Source organism: Pieris napi, chromosome 3, assembly GCF_905475465.1.
Source record: "Pieris napi chromosome 3, ilPieNapi1.2, whole genome shotgun sequence".
NCBI classification, from domain to species: domain Eukaryota; kingdom Metazoa; phylum Arthropoda; class Insecta; order Lepidoptera; family Pieridae; genus Pieris; species Pieris napi.
Window position 1 is genome coordinate 12,685,037 of NC_062236.1, and position 17,419 is coordinate 12,702,455.

The window sequence follows — 17,419 nt, forward strand, 5'->3', positions numbered from 1 at the left end:
TTTCCGAAGCAATCCGACTTAGGGTCCTTCAAAAGAACGGACCGATTCTTAAAAGGCACTTGCGAGCTCTCTGGCTTTGAATGTCTGCCTGAGGCAGGAGCCCGTTTGCCTCCTATTCCATAAAAAAAGACCTTCAGCAGAATACGACTGTGCTGTGTATGATCATGCTGACTTTATTTCCTAAAACATTTTGTCAAATACATACAACGCTAGACAAATTTAAAATGACAACTGTCTCGATACTATGCGGATCTAAACTGGAAATTTTTCGAAAGTACATGCTTGGTACATTTTAGTTCGGTCCAGATTATGCAAGTTATTGACATAAACAAATAATTGTTGCGCAATTGTAGGTTGCACTGCACAAGATGGGACACCTTTCTCCGTTTCGCTTACGATACTGAATCTTTGTAACGAGGAAAAAGGTTTAAGATCAGCGGATTTTTCCAAATTCCATCTGCAAAAACCAACATTCACTTCAGACACCTTTCATTCGAAATTTTCGCGAATATAACGGAATAAACACTCCATATTTATAGCTATATATATTCAGTAGTGGGGCTAATCAATTAAAACAAAAGTTAAGTGCCTATATCATATATAACCGCTGTTTTCCTGGTATTGCCTAAAAATAACCAAAATCATACACGTATTTAAATTATTTGTAACATTTATGTATACCATAATAATTGTCATATATTTTAGATAAGATAGCTTGTAACATATACTGTGAATATAGCATTATATATGGTGTGGTGAACTTTAATAAATACATAAAAGAAACGCGTTCCCATTATATTATACACATAATAACTTAAGATAACGAATTACATAGGCTAACGGACCTTTTTTATTGTCCGTTGACAAACCTTATATTATTTGTTAGTGCTTCTAGTAGTTAGTTAATTTTTAGTAATCTTGTTTTTTTCTAATTAATTTCTTGTGTTCGATTTTTGTTTCGTGTGTCATCATATCATTGGTTATGAAATATGGATTCTTGTCGATTTAGGGTCACCGGTTCGGACTTGTTTTTTGGAAATAAATAAAATAATAAAATTATTTCTTTTACGTGTACTTGCTATTACATAAAATGCTTCTAATTTTACGTTTGCTGCCAGTTCTCAAATCAAGGGCGTAGAACGGAAGAGAAGAACTGTCAATAAACTCTCTGCCACTGTTTTTAATCGCCAACTTTAAAACCCTAATATAAAACATGAATCAAGATAGTGTTACCATGGTTACGGTTTTCAATCAAAAAGTTAGCAACACATACGGTACAATTTATATTCTCCCATTAATTTAATTATTAAATACATTAAATTTTAATGTATGTAGATACCTAACGAAAATACATGCAAAATTGCATACAAAATGCATTCACGTGCAAATGGACTGTTACACACAAAAATGTATGGAATGCCAGCCACAGGTAGAGCCCGGGACTGGTTTCTTGGCTTTTTTTCAACACCTAATCGATGTGGTTGATTAAACACAGTTAAACGGTCAAATTGCTTGGGAAATATTGGTATTAGTTATTTTGTGTCTACTTTGAGATAAAGGGATATTTAAATTACTACAATCAGTGTGTGTGTATACGTATATTATCCCGTGTGAGAAAAAATAAATCAGTGGCGCTACAACATTTTTAGGCGTGGGCCTCAGATTTCTGATTCCATTTCATGATCATTTTTCAATCTTATAGGCGAGTAGGTGATCAGCCTCTTGTGCCTGATTAACGCCTTCGACTTTTTGGGTCTAAGGGAATCCGGTTTCCTCACGATGTTTTCCTTCACCGTTCGAGCGAATGCTAAATTCACACATAGAAAGAAAGACCATTGGTGCACAGCCAAGGATAGAGCCTATGACCTCATGGATCAGAGTCGCACGCTGAAGCCACTAGACCGCAATGTTTAAGAAGAATATTTAATTAAACAGTTTTCTTTTATAATTTTTTTTTATATTCATCCATTCTAGCCTTAATCAAATCGAGAATGATCACGTGCTTACCTATTAGATTGACAAATGATCAATAGATACAGAAATCTGAGGCCCAGACTTTTTTTTATTTTATTATAATTAACATATTATTATTACTACTAGATCGAAATAAAAATTATTGAGAAAGGCTATGTAATTTACGAGATGTCACCACAGATTAACTCCATGGAACGTGCCAACCATGGATAATAAATGCTCAAACATATTATAGCACTTTTGATTGGTATAAAACTATACATGAAGACATTAAAAGATCAACCGTGCGATACAAAATGAGACTTCAGCAACACGTCAACTCCCTAGCTTCGGGCCTCTTGGAAACGACGGACAGTGTGTATCAGCTGAAACAGGCAAAACTTGCCGCAGTCTGACAGTTTTCGAAATATGGTGGGAATAAAAAAAATTATTGGATTTGCGTTCCCTAACTGTCATTAATTCTTATAAAATCTGATAAAAGCCATGAGGCTGATTGCAGATGGATTTAAAAGGAAAAAAAAATAAAGCAACTATGTACTAGCTATTTGGCGTCAATAAGGTCGTGGTATTCCCAGTTTTTTATAATGAAAGGAAATTAAACACCAAATCGCAATTAAAGTTTAATATGTAACGTGTTATAAACACGTGTGTAAAGACGTCAATTGTAATTAGTGTCTTAATTAATTAGTTTGTACTTTAGGCATGCTACTTTTGTTCTAAGTAATTATATTTTTTAAATGTGGAGCCAGATATAAAAACGCCTTTGTCTAGAATACAATGTAATAATAAACAGAAAATTTAAACAAATAAAAAAAATCCCTGGTGTGTACCTCTAAAGCTGGCAGCATTTCCTCGTTGTATTGCGATACTTATTCGTTGAGCGAGGAAAGTACCAGCTCTGGGGTCACCGATACTATCTATCAGGTAGGAGGTGGAGGAAAGACTTATATACAATTAACTTTTAATAAACAATTTCTACCTTTTTTTTTTTTTTATATCCGAAGTGGAAATGCATTTGCGCATCCCCTGAACAGGGGTATGTGGGACTCGACCCACGACAGAATCTCTGCTATTCAGAGACTGGGTAAGCAATACCCACTAAAACCACCTCGAGTAGTTCCGACAAAGCCGCGTTACAGAGGCTCAGGGGTCGCTGTCGCATTCTACCGGGACCAAAAAGGAATGTTGAATTACTTAGCCACTTGTAATTGCCATCCTCGGCCTAGAGCGTATTGCTACGTTCTAAACCTACACAAGAATCTCTATAGTTAGGTGCCCTCTGCACACTACAGAAACTAAACCGTGCCCACTATGTACGGTTTAAGCACTCGCCCGGTACCGTACAACCCTACCAAAGGCCGAGAATAAATTTAAAACTAACTCTCGAACCGGGAATCGAACCCAGTACCCCACACCCACCACGGCCACATACAAAGACCGTTTGGCTATGAGGCCCTTAAACAATTTCTACCTACATTTTTTTCGTAAATATTGTTAATAAAAAGAAAATGGTGTTCGTTTGTGGCTCTTTCACGCTTAAACCACTGATCGTATCGACATGAAACTACCACCATTCGATGCGAAATTGCTATTTATTTTTTTAATTCCAACGTTCCTTCATTTTTTTATTGCTGTTTTACTTTTATGAAAATTTATCCATACGGACTTCACCGCGGAAACATTCGGGGAGGCTTCCTAGAACCACTAAACGTCAACATCTGTTAAAAACTTGATTTTCGAAATATTTCAATTTTCTTAGCGGGAAGTTAAAAAGAAGAATAATAAAAATATGAAAAAAAATAAAATAATGAAACATAAAATTTATTTTAATTCGTCCAGCAAAGCGGGCGCGAAACAGCTAGTATTGTTAATAAATTAATTTAAGGAAAGAGGCTTTTAATTACAATCTACAATAATATCTTAGCAAGATTACCATAGTGCAATGTGCAATATATGTCTAACACAGTTTTTGACATACGGCAATAAATCTTTACTAAAAGCCAAAAGTGAAATATACGTACCGCAAACAAAGTAGCGAACGGAAGCTAGCGCATTCCAAATTCAAAAATCCTTCGCGTACATGGCCTATGCCTTAAAAGGCTCACGAAAATTAGGCCAAGACATTCAGGGCTCCATCGATCACGACAGTTGCGCAAGACATTGATCCAAATTCGATACACGATTTGTTAAGTATGTGATTTATAAGTTTAAGCTGTCAAATTATAACTAGAATCTCAACAGACAGCGCTCAAACAAATTTGAGAACTGGCACTAAATGTAAAATTAGAAGCATTAATAAATATTTCTTTACGACGAGTCATAAGCGTACAATGTGTTACCTATATGATTAAATGATTTTTGAATTTTGTAGTTAACTGAAGTATGTAGTATTTCAGAACGAATTCGACTTAGGGTCCTTCAAGAAAAGGGCGTACCAATCCTTAAAAGGCTTACATCGCACTTGAGAGCCTTCTTGAAATTTGAGTGTCCTTCTGCCGAAGGTTATATAAAAAAAACAGTTGACAGTCTGTAAATTTTTCTATTTATTTGTACCAAGAGTGCTTCGGGGACGTTTGTGCAGGTGTTTCATTGTATCAAACAAATAATATATTATAATGAAAACATGTTTGTATATTTGTCTAAAAATTTTCTTATGAATAATTAAAAAAATAAATAAAAAGATTAAAAAGCACAATTTTTCTAACTAAAAATAAAAACGTGATTTGGGAACCCTTTTAAGTAAAAAATACCGGGATCAGGGTTCCCACCTCTTCCATAACAAACTTGTGGTAGTAAATTCCATAAAAAAAATTTAACTGTTAACAACACGCGTGAGTGAATGAGTGAGTGGTTGTGTGCATATGAGTGAGTGAGTGTAATGTGTGAGATTTGGGAATTCTTTTAAGTAAAAAATACCTAATATATATTTTTTTATTTATTAGTTTATTTAACGAGATACATAATACTTACTAGATATATACTTAATTTCTTTACAAGGGTCTACAATTGAAGATTTGATTCAATGTTAACCAACTACACATATAAACAAAACGAGAACAATTCCCATCGAAAACCACTTTGGGTTTAAATTTAACTCTGAAACATTTTAATTATGTAAACGACAACGCTTATCTATCCAATTTATATTCACGGCCAACTCAAGCGCTTCAGATAAAACACATGAAACCTTCGTTTTATATTATCTAACCAATGTCTGAAGATAACTAATAATTAGGCGAAAAAGATTAGTCAATTTAGCTTTTGACATAGATTAATATTTTGCAGTATTTGTATCTATATTTATTACGGTTTACCACATCACACATAATGCTATAACTACAGTATATGTTACAAGCTATCTTTTCTAAAATATATGACGATTTTGGTAAACATAAATGTAACAAAAAATTATACAAGTAAGAATAAGTATTGAAATACAGCGAGGAAATGCTGCCAGCATTAAAGGTACACTGCAACAGGGACCAAACTTTTTAAATTTGTTTTAATTTCTTTTTATTAGGATGTAGGTTAAGAAAATTGTAAATACTTTATATTTGATCGTTATGTTAAGGTTTTAATCAACAATATTGTATTCATACGAATACTAGCATTTTTTTAGTTATTGTTAAACAAACAATTTTAAATATCAAACTCCATATAACTTCACTCGGACATCAAAGCATCCAAAACCCACCCATGTACTGGCTTGTTACCCATGGACTGGCCAGTGTTGACCTAGTGGATTCAGCGTGCGACTCTCATCCCTGAGGTCGTAGGTTCGATCCCCGGCTGTGCACCAATGGACTTTCTTTCTATTTGCGCATTTAACATTCGCTCGAACGGTGAAGGAAAACATCGTGAGGAAACCGGATTGCCTTAGACCCAAATACTATAATACCACTAACCACGCTCGCGTGCTGGCTCGGCACGCTCTTTTCTAGAAGTATGGTGATGTGGCAGTCGCTGACCACAATTGATTCGTTAAGTTTTATTTAAATTCCTTAAAGCGCCATATGAAAGTGTCTGATGAGTGGCTTGTGGTCATTCCTCACAGGTTTCGCTGCGCGTGGGCAAACTGAAGTACGTCATTTCTAAAGAATGTGCAGACAACAGCTGTGTAAATGCGAACGAAACATATTTCATTGGGGTTTTACGTTGATAACATCCTTAAATGTACAAGGTTGTTTATTTAAAAAATAGCTGTGGTTTCAAAAATTAAAGTACATACTTTGATAACGATATAATGAAAACCGCAAAGTTTTGGTGTAGTTGATATTTAACTATGGGATTTTTTAAAATTTAATTAAAGAATTGTATATATGTATAACATTTAACAATTAAATCTAACTTCAATAGCACATAGCCGGCATAGCACTAACCATATCCATCTACCAAAAATCAGAACCAAAACGGTCGCAAAAATATAACCTATATCGGAGGAAGTCATTACAACAGCTTGCCTCCTGAGATACTTGCATATTTTTATTAACAATTACACGAAAAAACTTATTCCTGAATTGTAATTAAAATATATATTTATTCCTATTTTTTTAATAAGATAATGTGCATAATGAAATACATAAGCCACAGACACAGAACACTTAATACATTTAGTATTATATATAAATATATGTACATACTTTATATATATAGCTGTTAATAACGCCTCTTTGCCCCATAATCCCATTGCGGGGACTTTATCCAGATTAGTCATATGGATCAAATAAGTATGCGATAAAAACAAAGTTACCGTGCGTAACTGGGCCACCTTCAATTAATTATAATGGGTAAAATCCCGGGTAAACGGCGTGTTGGTAGAAGGAAAAATTCATGGCTTCTGACAGGTATTGCGACTGCGGAAGAGTTCCTTAGTGGCACAGGACAGACTCTTCACGAGACTGACGGCCAACTTCCAGTAAAGGCCGATTTACATTATCTTCGTGTTTAGGAGAATGCTTTAGTACAACTTGAAAGGCAAGTTCTTTAGCGTAGCGTTTACTAAAGCAAGTAGCGTTTACATGTTACAACTAAAGTACTATCCTAAAGCACTCTCCTAAACACTAAGATAATGTAAATCGGCCTTAAAGAACGAAAAGAAAGCAAAATCGCCATATGGTATTTTTCGATATTCAAAGTCCATTTTATGGCAAAATTGTGGTTAAACCCGCATACCCTCGCAATGTATTGTGATTCATTTCTTTGTTAAACAACCTTTACATTTTCCGTTTTATGATATTGACACGACTATCTAATCAGTAACGCCACCACACTGTTACTTATGTCTTATGACGTTGAACATAGAGTTTAATTTGTGATAAGTAAACAGTAGCTACGTACCGATAAAATAACAATGTTCATGGCATTCCAGTTTCCTTTAGAATGATTTACTTTGCAAATCCTGCTTTGGAACTCCTTACCTCTTGATATCAGACGAGCTCAGTCTTTAAATTTATTTAAGAATCTTCTTTTTGAGCATTTCTCTTCTGCCTCATAATTAAGGCTAGCTTAAATTTTTTCTATTGTTAGTGTCGTTTTTTTCTATAAACGAATTCGAATAAGGCGAAAAATAAAATCTTTGAAAAGATTTTTACCTTGTTACGCCAAAGAAGTATAACTTTTGTACTAACTACACACGCGTTTTTTTTTTACATTCTACTGTAGTTTTAGTGTCATTTTAGTTTTTTTACTTTATGATCACTTTTTGTTTTTTGCCTCAGTACTTGTTGGTTGCCTGGAAGAAGTCTTTAGGCCACTTGTTGCTTAATAACTTGTGTAACCTATATTTAATATGATATTATATATATATATTCTCGTAATTATATATTTACAAAAAAAGTGGGTTTTTATCAAATAACCGAAGAACGCACTAATCCTGCAGCCGGATCTCGTACTATACTACTATAACCCGTAAGTACAGGAACCTAATATATTACTATAGGTATGATTCTAGTCAAAGAACATTGTTTTAATGCAAAAAAACCTTAACAAAGCAACGCAATACATCTCAACTGTTCACTTGTAAATATGGGCCATTGTGTTCAACACCCATTCTAGGTACAGAATGAAATTTCCGTTTGTAATACGAAACCCCAGCGCTCCAATTGTGCTGGAAATTTTAATGAACATGTGTTGGGTATTAAAATGCAAGTTAATTAACCAGGTGACCTGCAAACCCTAAAATGCGTTCAGGAGTAGACCTTACTGTTTATTTTTATAGAACGGGGGGCAAACGGGCAGGAGGCTCACCTGATGTTAAGTGATACCGCCGCCCATGAACACTCTCAATGCCCGAGGGCTCGCGAGTGCGTTGCCGGCGTTTGAGTATGTATATGTTAACGTAAAATTGTAAACACCGTTAGATTGTAATCTATCTCGCGAGATTATAAACTGTCGAAAGATTGTGAACCTCAGCTTACTGCTTACAATTTAACGTATTATTATTCGGTAGATTGTACTACACTAACTTAGTTATCATTCAAACTTCTTTGGTCAATTACAGATTAATTTTACTTTCCAACAATTTCATATAACTACCGAATAATAATACGTTAAATTGTAAGCAGTTCGTTGAGGTTCACAATCTTTCCACAGTTTATAATCTCGCGAGATAGATTACAATCTAACGGTGTTTACAATTTTACGGTGACATATATAAAATAATAGAGCAGTGTTGGCCTAGTGGCATCAGCGTGGAAATTTTAGTTAGTTCTATCCCCGTCTGTACCAAACGTCTAGTTACTATTACCAGTTCGCAAGTCAAGGGAGTAGAGGGCAAGAAACTCTCCACCACTCTTTTTAATTGCCAAGTTTTGAGTCATACAAATTGTTTGAACTGAAGCTAATCAATCCTTTCCTATCCAATGGGATATCCTTTTGGTACGTATAAATATTTTGTAACTTCAGTAGTATTTCTGAAGACTGGGTGTCTTCTCTAAAATATCACAATATACCTACTATCGTCCTAGTAAAGCAAAAAATTACTTTTATTTTATAGTGGGCAACTAACATTAATTATAAGGTAAGGGACAATCTCGTATATGTCTCCGTTGTGTCAAGTACCCAAAAATTACCTGATCCTAATTGTCTATCAAGCAAAAGGCTCAATAAACACATAAACTTGTCACACACCCTAACTACTTAATAACACTAATCGCGTGGCTCAACCCCAACGTGAGGCCCACGCCCCCAAAGGGGGAGAATTTGATTGTTAAGGGGGGCTATACGAAAAATTATTTGGAAATCAAAATGTTTTTCATTATGTTTTTAATTTACTGTGCTTCGTTAACAATTTCTTCCTAAAACCTATCGTTTGAGTTTCGTAAGTAAAGTCAAGTTAGATTAGGGGGCATAAGAATTTTAGAAAGGCTAAGGTGGGCCACAGACGGACCGCATGTTGTAGTCAAGACCGACTGCAACATGCGGTTTGCTCAGGAACTGCTCGAGCGATCCGTGTATTGCGAATATGAATTTAGTATGGAAACTGCAGATCGCCGTGCGGCGACCTCTCTACACCAGTCGGTCTTGACTGCAACATGCGGTCCGTCTATGGCCCGCTTAAGGCGGGAAAAAGGTTGGGAATCACTATTCTACCCAAAATGTGTCTTGCCCACAGATTGCATCTGTTTCTTTAATCATTTTTTATTTTATAGATAAGTAGGTGATCAGCCTTCTATGTCTGACACCAATTTCTGTGTTTGAGACATGTCGGTTTCCTCACGATTCTTGTCTATTCAAGCAAATTCTAATTACGCACAAAGAAAGAAACTTCTTTTACCACGATTAGAACAATCGAACATACGCCACTAGCCCAACACTACTGACAAAATTTGATGTACATATGTATTTCTCGTAATAATCGTGTCACAGTTTAAATTTATAATAATTTAATAATAATAATTTAATGCAAGAATATGGTACAAACTATGGTAAGGTGGTACAATCGTAAGTTAGCATATTCTGCCACACACATTGGCGCAAATTTGTCTTAAAGGGAATTTTACATTTTACATTACTAGTCAATTCATATATTATTTGTATCGTACATATCATATCATACGTTATAAAATTTATATCAACTCAATGTCCCACGCTAACTCTCTCTATAACTACATACTTGTATATATGAAGCGAAAATAAATATATATTTCGTTTTTACTAAAGTCATTGTTAAAAGGGTTGCTATCACGCGCGATAAGTCGAGAAACATCACACGTTCGTTTCCGGGGAGATAACCGCAGATAACAGGCCTGTTAAATGCCACTTTAATTATAACTTGCGAATGAGGACATCAGTACTTTCTTTTGAATGATGTAGGCATTAATTACAACCATGTTTAAAAGTAAATCAAAGTTTAATTTTTCCACCATTTTTTACTGTTCCTTATTTAATGATGGTGATAAAAGACACCACTGACGCTAGAACCCTTGGTTTCAGATATCGTTATCTGTTTCGTGATCTATCTTTCTAATAGGTGGCCATTTGTGGCTGACAGAGGCCGTCGACTCTAAGGCATGCCTGTTTCTTCAGAATCTTTTCCTACATCTTACGAGAACATAGAAAACTCTTGGTACACAGCTGGGGTTCGAACCTACGAGCTCAGGAATGAAAGTCGCACTTTAACCACTAGGCCTACACTGCTGATGGTAATAAAAGGTTAATGAAGTGAATTTTATCAATTTACAAATCACTATTATTATTTTATGTTTGCTCTCAAACATCACACATACTAGAAGGACAATCAGATACTATTGAAGAAAGGATATACATGTCTGAAAGTGACATGAGAACTTAAGAAGGCGCAGAACCAGATTCATGCAACTTCCTCACAATCGCAATAACACACAACTCACTAGGGGACTCTTTGTATTAAATAAGTTTTATTATGAAGAAATGGTGTTTATAATATTGCGGCTAAAAATTAAGATGTAAGCTATCCTATCTTTTAAGTTGGATCAAACTGCACACGGTGTGCAAATTTAATTTAAAATCGGTTAAGTAGTTTACGAGTCCATCGCGGACAAACAACGTGACACGTGATTTATATATATGTATTAAGATATACATACATCAGTCACATCTAGCCCAAAATAAGCATAATACGCAGTAAACACAGCAAACGATGACAAAGCAACCAGCATTATGTACATACAGTTCATTACCAGGAGTACTTGAAGTCTAATGACGCATTGTATGAATGAACAAGTGGCGCTACGGAAACCAGTTCCAGAAGCGATATAGAGAAAGGAATTTATTAATAATCTCTTAACGCTAGTTATGTAACCTAATATTAGTTAAGTTACATATATTTTAGTTAATAATTAAAATCGTAAACAAAATGTCAGGCAATATGAGAGTAATTTAACATTCTCGTTTCCGATAATGTCCAATAACATAAGTGTCACTTAGATTTACGAACTCTTCAATAAGTCAAGTTAGTTTTTTGTTAATCCAGCGTCGCAACCCCACTACCCCTAATATTATCTTAGTTATAAGCTCATGTTTTAAACAATAAAAGCTAGTTGTTACCTAGTTACAAACAAAGTGTTTAATCTTTATATATATAATTCTTCTGTGAGTGTGTATGTCACTGAACTTCTCTCAAACGACTGGACCGATTTTGATGAAATTTTTTGTGTGTGTTCAAGGGGATCTGGGAATGGTTTAGATTCACAAATCAGCCCGGCAGGTGGCGCTGAAGTCGGTACTTTCATACTTTAATATCCTAATAGCTTGAAATATCATGCAGGACAACGTCTGTGGGGTCCACTAGTCTTATTATATATAAAATGTTATGTTGGTTTGTGTACGCTTCAAAAACTCAATAAGTTCTGCACCGATCGAGCTGAAATTTTAGCATGATATATAATCCGCATCAAGGATTGGTTTTAACCTATTTTGGTTTTTTTATATTATTTTTTTCCACAAGTATTCCAAAATTAAACTTATATGAAATGTTTTCTTTCTCATTTCTCAACCATTCAATTACAATGTGCCACAGCGAAGCGTGGCAGGGAACAGCTAATTTAACATATATGTATATCTGAACATATCTACAACAACATCCACCGAACTTGACTCGCTTCAAAAAAATTTTTACTTATTGTGAATTACTAACCGTATTTGCTACGAATCATTTTTATAGCGTTGAGAACATCAAAACAACCGAATCAGAAGATATATCGTACGTTCTTTTCGTATCTTTTGGGGTTAATAGATATAACAGTCGTAAACCAAGTTGTAAGGATCAATTACTTCATCATACAATTTTTCTATTCATTTCGATATTAACAGAACATCTTAGGGTCATTAAAGAAAAAAGCGAACCAATTCTAAAGGCCGATTTACATTATCTTAGTGTTAAGGAGAGTGCTTTAGGATAGTACTTTAGTTGAAACATGTAAACGCTACTTGCTTTAGTAAACGCTACGCTAAAGAACTTGCCTTTCAAGTTGTACTAAAGCACTCTCCTAAACACTAAGATAATGTAAATCGGCCCTAAAATTGGTGACACCATTGGAAGGTGCAACAAGAATCACAAGCGTTTTCGTCGAAAGGAATGTAATCTTTGTAACCTTCCTTTACTTTGTAATATAAATATTAATGATTTTCTTTGTTTGCCAAATTGGCAGTTCTATTCAAAAATCCGACATTACTGTTCATCGTTGAATAATTGACGTATTATGAATTCTTACAGTATTTTTGCTGTTTCCTTTAGAATGATGATCTCATTACTCATGTAAACGTCATCTTTATAATTTCCGCGACATTTTCAAGCGCAGACAATTAAATAAGTGTAATATTTCTATATTACACAAATGGAGAAGCTTTGTCGATCGATCAAGAATATCCTATACACAGAAATATTTCAATTAATTTAATGGAAACTGTCAAATGTCAAAAGGCCTATGTTACGTACGTACTAAAAAAAATGGGGTAGAATTGCTTGGCTCCCAGTACGTATAGTACATTAAACCCTCTTATAACACGATACTCATTACGCATTTCCGTATTACGCGATTTCATATAACACAGTCGTATAACACAGTTATTTCTCCATATAACGAGTGCAACGTTATATTTCTGTATTTTGTCATTTAAATTTTCACGCACTTATTTCTTTCATAACATAATCCTTAATTCGATCTGAATCCCCTTTAACGCGAAACGTTAAACGTCATTCATTTGTACATAACGCGTTATATGAGCTCGTGTTACCAACCAATCAACCGAGTTATAAAGAGGGATAACTGTATTGGCTAACTTAGACTGACAAAATTAGCAATCGATAAGAACGTCACAATAATATTTGATCTATAACCTCTTGGTATTGCGTCATCATTTACGCACTCCTAAAGTAAAAATTTATATAAAAACGAAAGAAATCTTTTACATATTTAAGTATTGTCTTGTCTGGAGCATCTGGTATGCATTAACCACTTGAAGGCTTTTATGTTTCTATTCCCATGTAAGTTTAAGAGTTTGAAAATCGGTAAAAAATCGTATGAACGTGACCGCTATTTTTTGCCGTTTTTATCAAAATAGATTTAGAACTTTTTAGAAATGTCAAGAAAAATTTAAAGATAATGATTTATTAACATTGTCAACAAATATATAAGTCTCGTGCGTATGTTAAGGAAAACTTGAGAAAATGAAAAGTCACGGAAAAAAAAACTAATCCCTGAGATCGTAGGTTCGTAATTCGGTTGTGTACCAAGAGACTTAGGTACTGTCTATGTAGGCAATTAAACACTCGCTCGTACGTTCAAGACACAAAATTAAAATTATATTTGTGTTCGATAGTCCATTGTCACGGAAGACTATATGTGTTATAACACCACGAATCGAATACACAAAGCTAGTTTAATAAGAATACAGCTCAGTAATGCACGGATCAAAACGCTTATCAACTTCAGTTTTCAAATTGGCGATGTGGTTTTTAAATAATATTCACGTCACTCAAAGTGGGCATTTTAATCAAAACTAAAGCGGTAGCGTAGCGTCATCAAGCTTGCCCTTTTGATAATTTTCACAGGCGATCAGCGTTCTGCGCACGACACTTGATTATAATAACTGTACTAATATGTTACATATGAATCGTACGCAAATCACTATGCTAAAGAATGTCTTAGTATTTAATCTAAATCTTGTAAGTTGTTATAACTGGTAATACATATTTCATGCGCGAATATTGTACCTGAGTTATTATTCCTTTTATATTTCAAATAGTAATTGTATAATTTTGCGCTCAAAAATCAAAAATTATTTAACGTCCTACGAAATTGTTGGATTCTAAAAATGGCGGCAATAACTTCACAGCCTATACCTTGAAAATTTGTAAATCCGCCACTGAATATAGACCACGATCTTTTAAAAGCTATTCTACTAAAACTTAAAACCCATTCAACAGTTGTAGTCACCACGGAAAAAGCATGTAAACAAATGAATTTGTTTGAGTATTGTAAACGTAGTCAACCCATTTCCCACGATTTCTTTAGGACATTAGGTGAGACCGTAAATTGTTATTTTTACGCCTGTACCTATATCCACACAACCTGTTTAAGGAACTAATAGTACCTAAACGATTGTGAGCTACTAATCGTAAATACAACGTGTCGTACTCGTCGTATATCATCTGAGTTTAGAAATCCACGAGATAGCTATTACCGTTGGTGCTTTATTGCATATACCTACAGCAGTATAAGTAATCATCCTGTTCTATGTTCTATATTATTCTAGTAGTCTAGTAGTAGTCTTCTAGTCATACTGGATAATTTTCGTCTGTAATGAACAATATTTGTTTTACATTTGGGAAATTTCGCATGCCTACATGATTTGTCACCCCAGCTTGCACCTGTAGTGGTGAAAAGTCTGGGCGCGTCACTCTCGGAGAAAGTGTACTACAAAGTGCGGACCCCAATTGGGTTGCGACCTCGAAATTCAACGGCTGCGGGCTTTTTTGAACTCTTCGAACCGGTTGAGACCAACACTAATGCGATTTTGTGCTCTACGGTAGAGTCGCGATGTTAGAAATCAATTCATTTGAAAATCGAACGTTGGATTTTAAATGTTTTCTACAGATTTAATTTAGCGGTGTATTATTTTTTATCTGTAACTAATAGTTTTTTTGTTGGTTTTTAATAGATTTTAATTTCATTGAGTTCGTCTTACTTGTTTAACCGTAATATTTAATTTCGTAAGTTGTTAACTATATTTAGATATTGCACATAATAATTATAATTTCATAAAGATTGAAAGACAATGAAAGACATTCATGTTTTTTTCTGGATAAGCTCTAGACAAACCTACATAGATAAGATAAGGCATTGTGTATGTTATATCTATTATCAGGTGTAGAGATCTTATATGATGATAGGTTTTTGTAGTGCCAATATTTTACTCTTTGAAATCTTGTAATCCAAACTAACACTAGATTATATTATTATTATATGTAGACAAATCTTAATATATATATTTCTTGTGTGCGTGTGTATGTGACTGAACTCCTCCTAAACGACTGGACCAATTTTGATGAAATTTTTTGTGTGTCTTCAAGGGGATCTGGGAATGGTTTAGATTCACAAATCAGCCCGCCAGATGTTAAGGGTAGTCCACCCCTAAATTTTTATTTTTATTTTTTAGACAAAATTTTTTATTTCTATTTTTTTATGATACAGCATTAAAAAATACATACAACCCCTAACTTTCACCCCTCTACGATCAACCCCTATTTTTTTATTATAAATGATATACATGGCGAAACGACGTTTGCCGGATCAGCTAGTTATGTATAAATAATTTCAAAATAAAAAGTGTACCTGCTTATTCTTTTTGTATAGATAAATATCTAGAAAAGATGATTAATTTTTAATTATCAAATTTAAATAATAAAATCTGATACTAGCTAGTAATCAGCATTTATATTGTATAAACTTTGTTTACAAACACTCTTTTAACTTGTTTTACAATAAGCCACAAGACAAGTCACTTGGACAGTTCACAGTATTCATTGAGCTTTGATGCAGAATAAAGAATGATATAACCACAAAATAGTTTTATATTCACACAAGGGAAAATATCATATAAAATTGTTTAGGCTATAATTGGCAGAAACAATACCTATTTATTTTACCTTATAATTTAACCAAATTATAAAATTGGTCACACAACCAGCCAAAATAAGGAAAAATAGCTTGGTGAATTCAAGTACTTTTCCAATTTATTGCCTGTAAGAATCATTTTTGAAGTTATACTTCTTTAGGCGCGTTATGAAAAATTGATGAGAGTGAAATTTTACGATGCGCGCGCACCGTGACACAAAATTAACAGAATGAAGTTGCCAACGGAAGATGCTACGGCATTGGACATAATTTAAAAACAACATTCGAATAATAATAGAATTTATGTTACACTTGATGTAAGTTACACTTTATTTATTTAATTTTTCAAATGTAAACTGAACTTTATTGACTATAATGACTCCTTTTCCAGTCTTTGATTATATCATTGTAATTAATTATTTGCATGCAATCAAAAACGATTTTTAATAATGCCAAAGAAGTATAACTTCTTACGCGCGTACATAAGTACACGCACCCTTTTTTTTTATTTTATATTACATCTCATTTCATTTGAAGTTTTATTAAAAAAAAATTATTACAATTATATTTAGGATATTGGAAGAAAAAGTAAAACAAAAACGTATTTTCTATACTATACCTAGTATAATATAAAAAATAGCATTTTTAGGTAATAGGTTTTAAAATTAAAACGCTATTAATTAAGGCCCTGAATATTTATGATATCTTACTTTAGGCTAAAATTAAAAAAAGTGACGTATCCTGCGAAAATATTAATTGAAATTTCTTACCTTGACTATTTCGGCAATAGTTGAAAGTAAATCACAACGAAGCAAACGTAAAACAAAACCATATCACTATATTGTAGGGGTCTTAATGAGTCCAGTGTCCATAGGATTGATCTTTATAGAATTTAAAAAGTATCGAAAACAATCACTGAATAAAAAAAACACAGTTCAACATTCGCTTTGGAATGCTCACATTTGAAGCCGCGGCTCACTTCGAATGTAAAATATCTGTAAATTCAAATTAAAACCTAAATACCGCACCATAATAATGATGATTTCACGAATTAGCTTTGTTAGTAAACTTAACAGAAAGTTTCTGAGAGTTAAGATTTTATCGACACTGACTGTCACTTCACGCATGCGTCACCAATAAACACACATCCGATACGCTCAACGGGCAAAACGAGAATGTCAAATTCAAAATGGCGGTCTCGCAGGCACTGTACAAAATGCACAAACTTTAATCCTACCAAATAAAGTAGCACGTGCACTCGTTGCAAGTTCAAAGTTTATGATGTTTATTCAACATAGTTAGATTATAATGCTTAGTAATTCTTATTTCTTAGTGGTGAAAGCAGATGG

The 17,419-nt window shown here is 34.0% G+C and overlaps 1 protein-coding gene across 1 annotated transcript in view; it reads right to left on the minus strand.

Moving 5' to 3' along the window:
* The window catches only part of LOC125063377, a 56,583-nt gene extending 39,345 nt beyond the window's left edge, over positions 1–17,238 (minus strand). Inside the window, exon 1 of the mRNA XM_047669786.1 lies at positions 16,841–17,238. The gene's annotated coding sequence lies outside the window, so the exon portion shown is untranslated. The remainder of the gene's footprint in view (positions 1–16,840) is intronic.
* Positions 17,239–17,419: the final 181 nt, after the last annotated feature.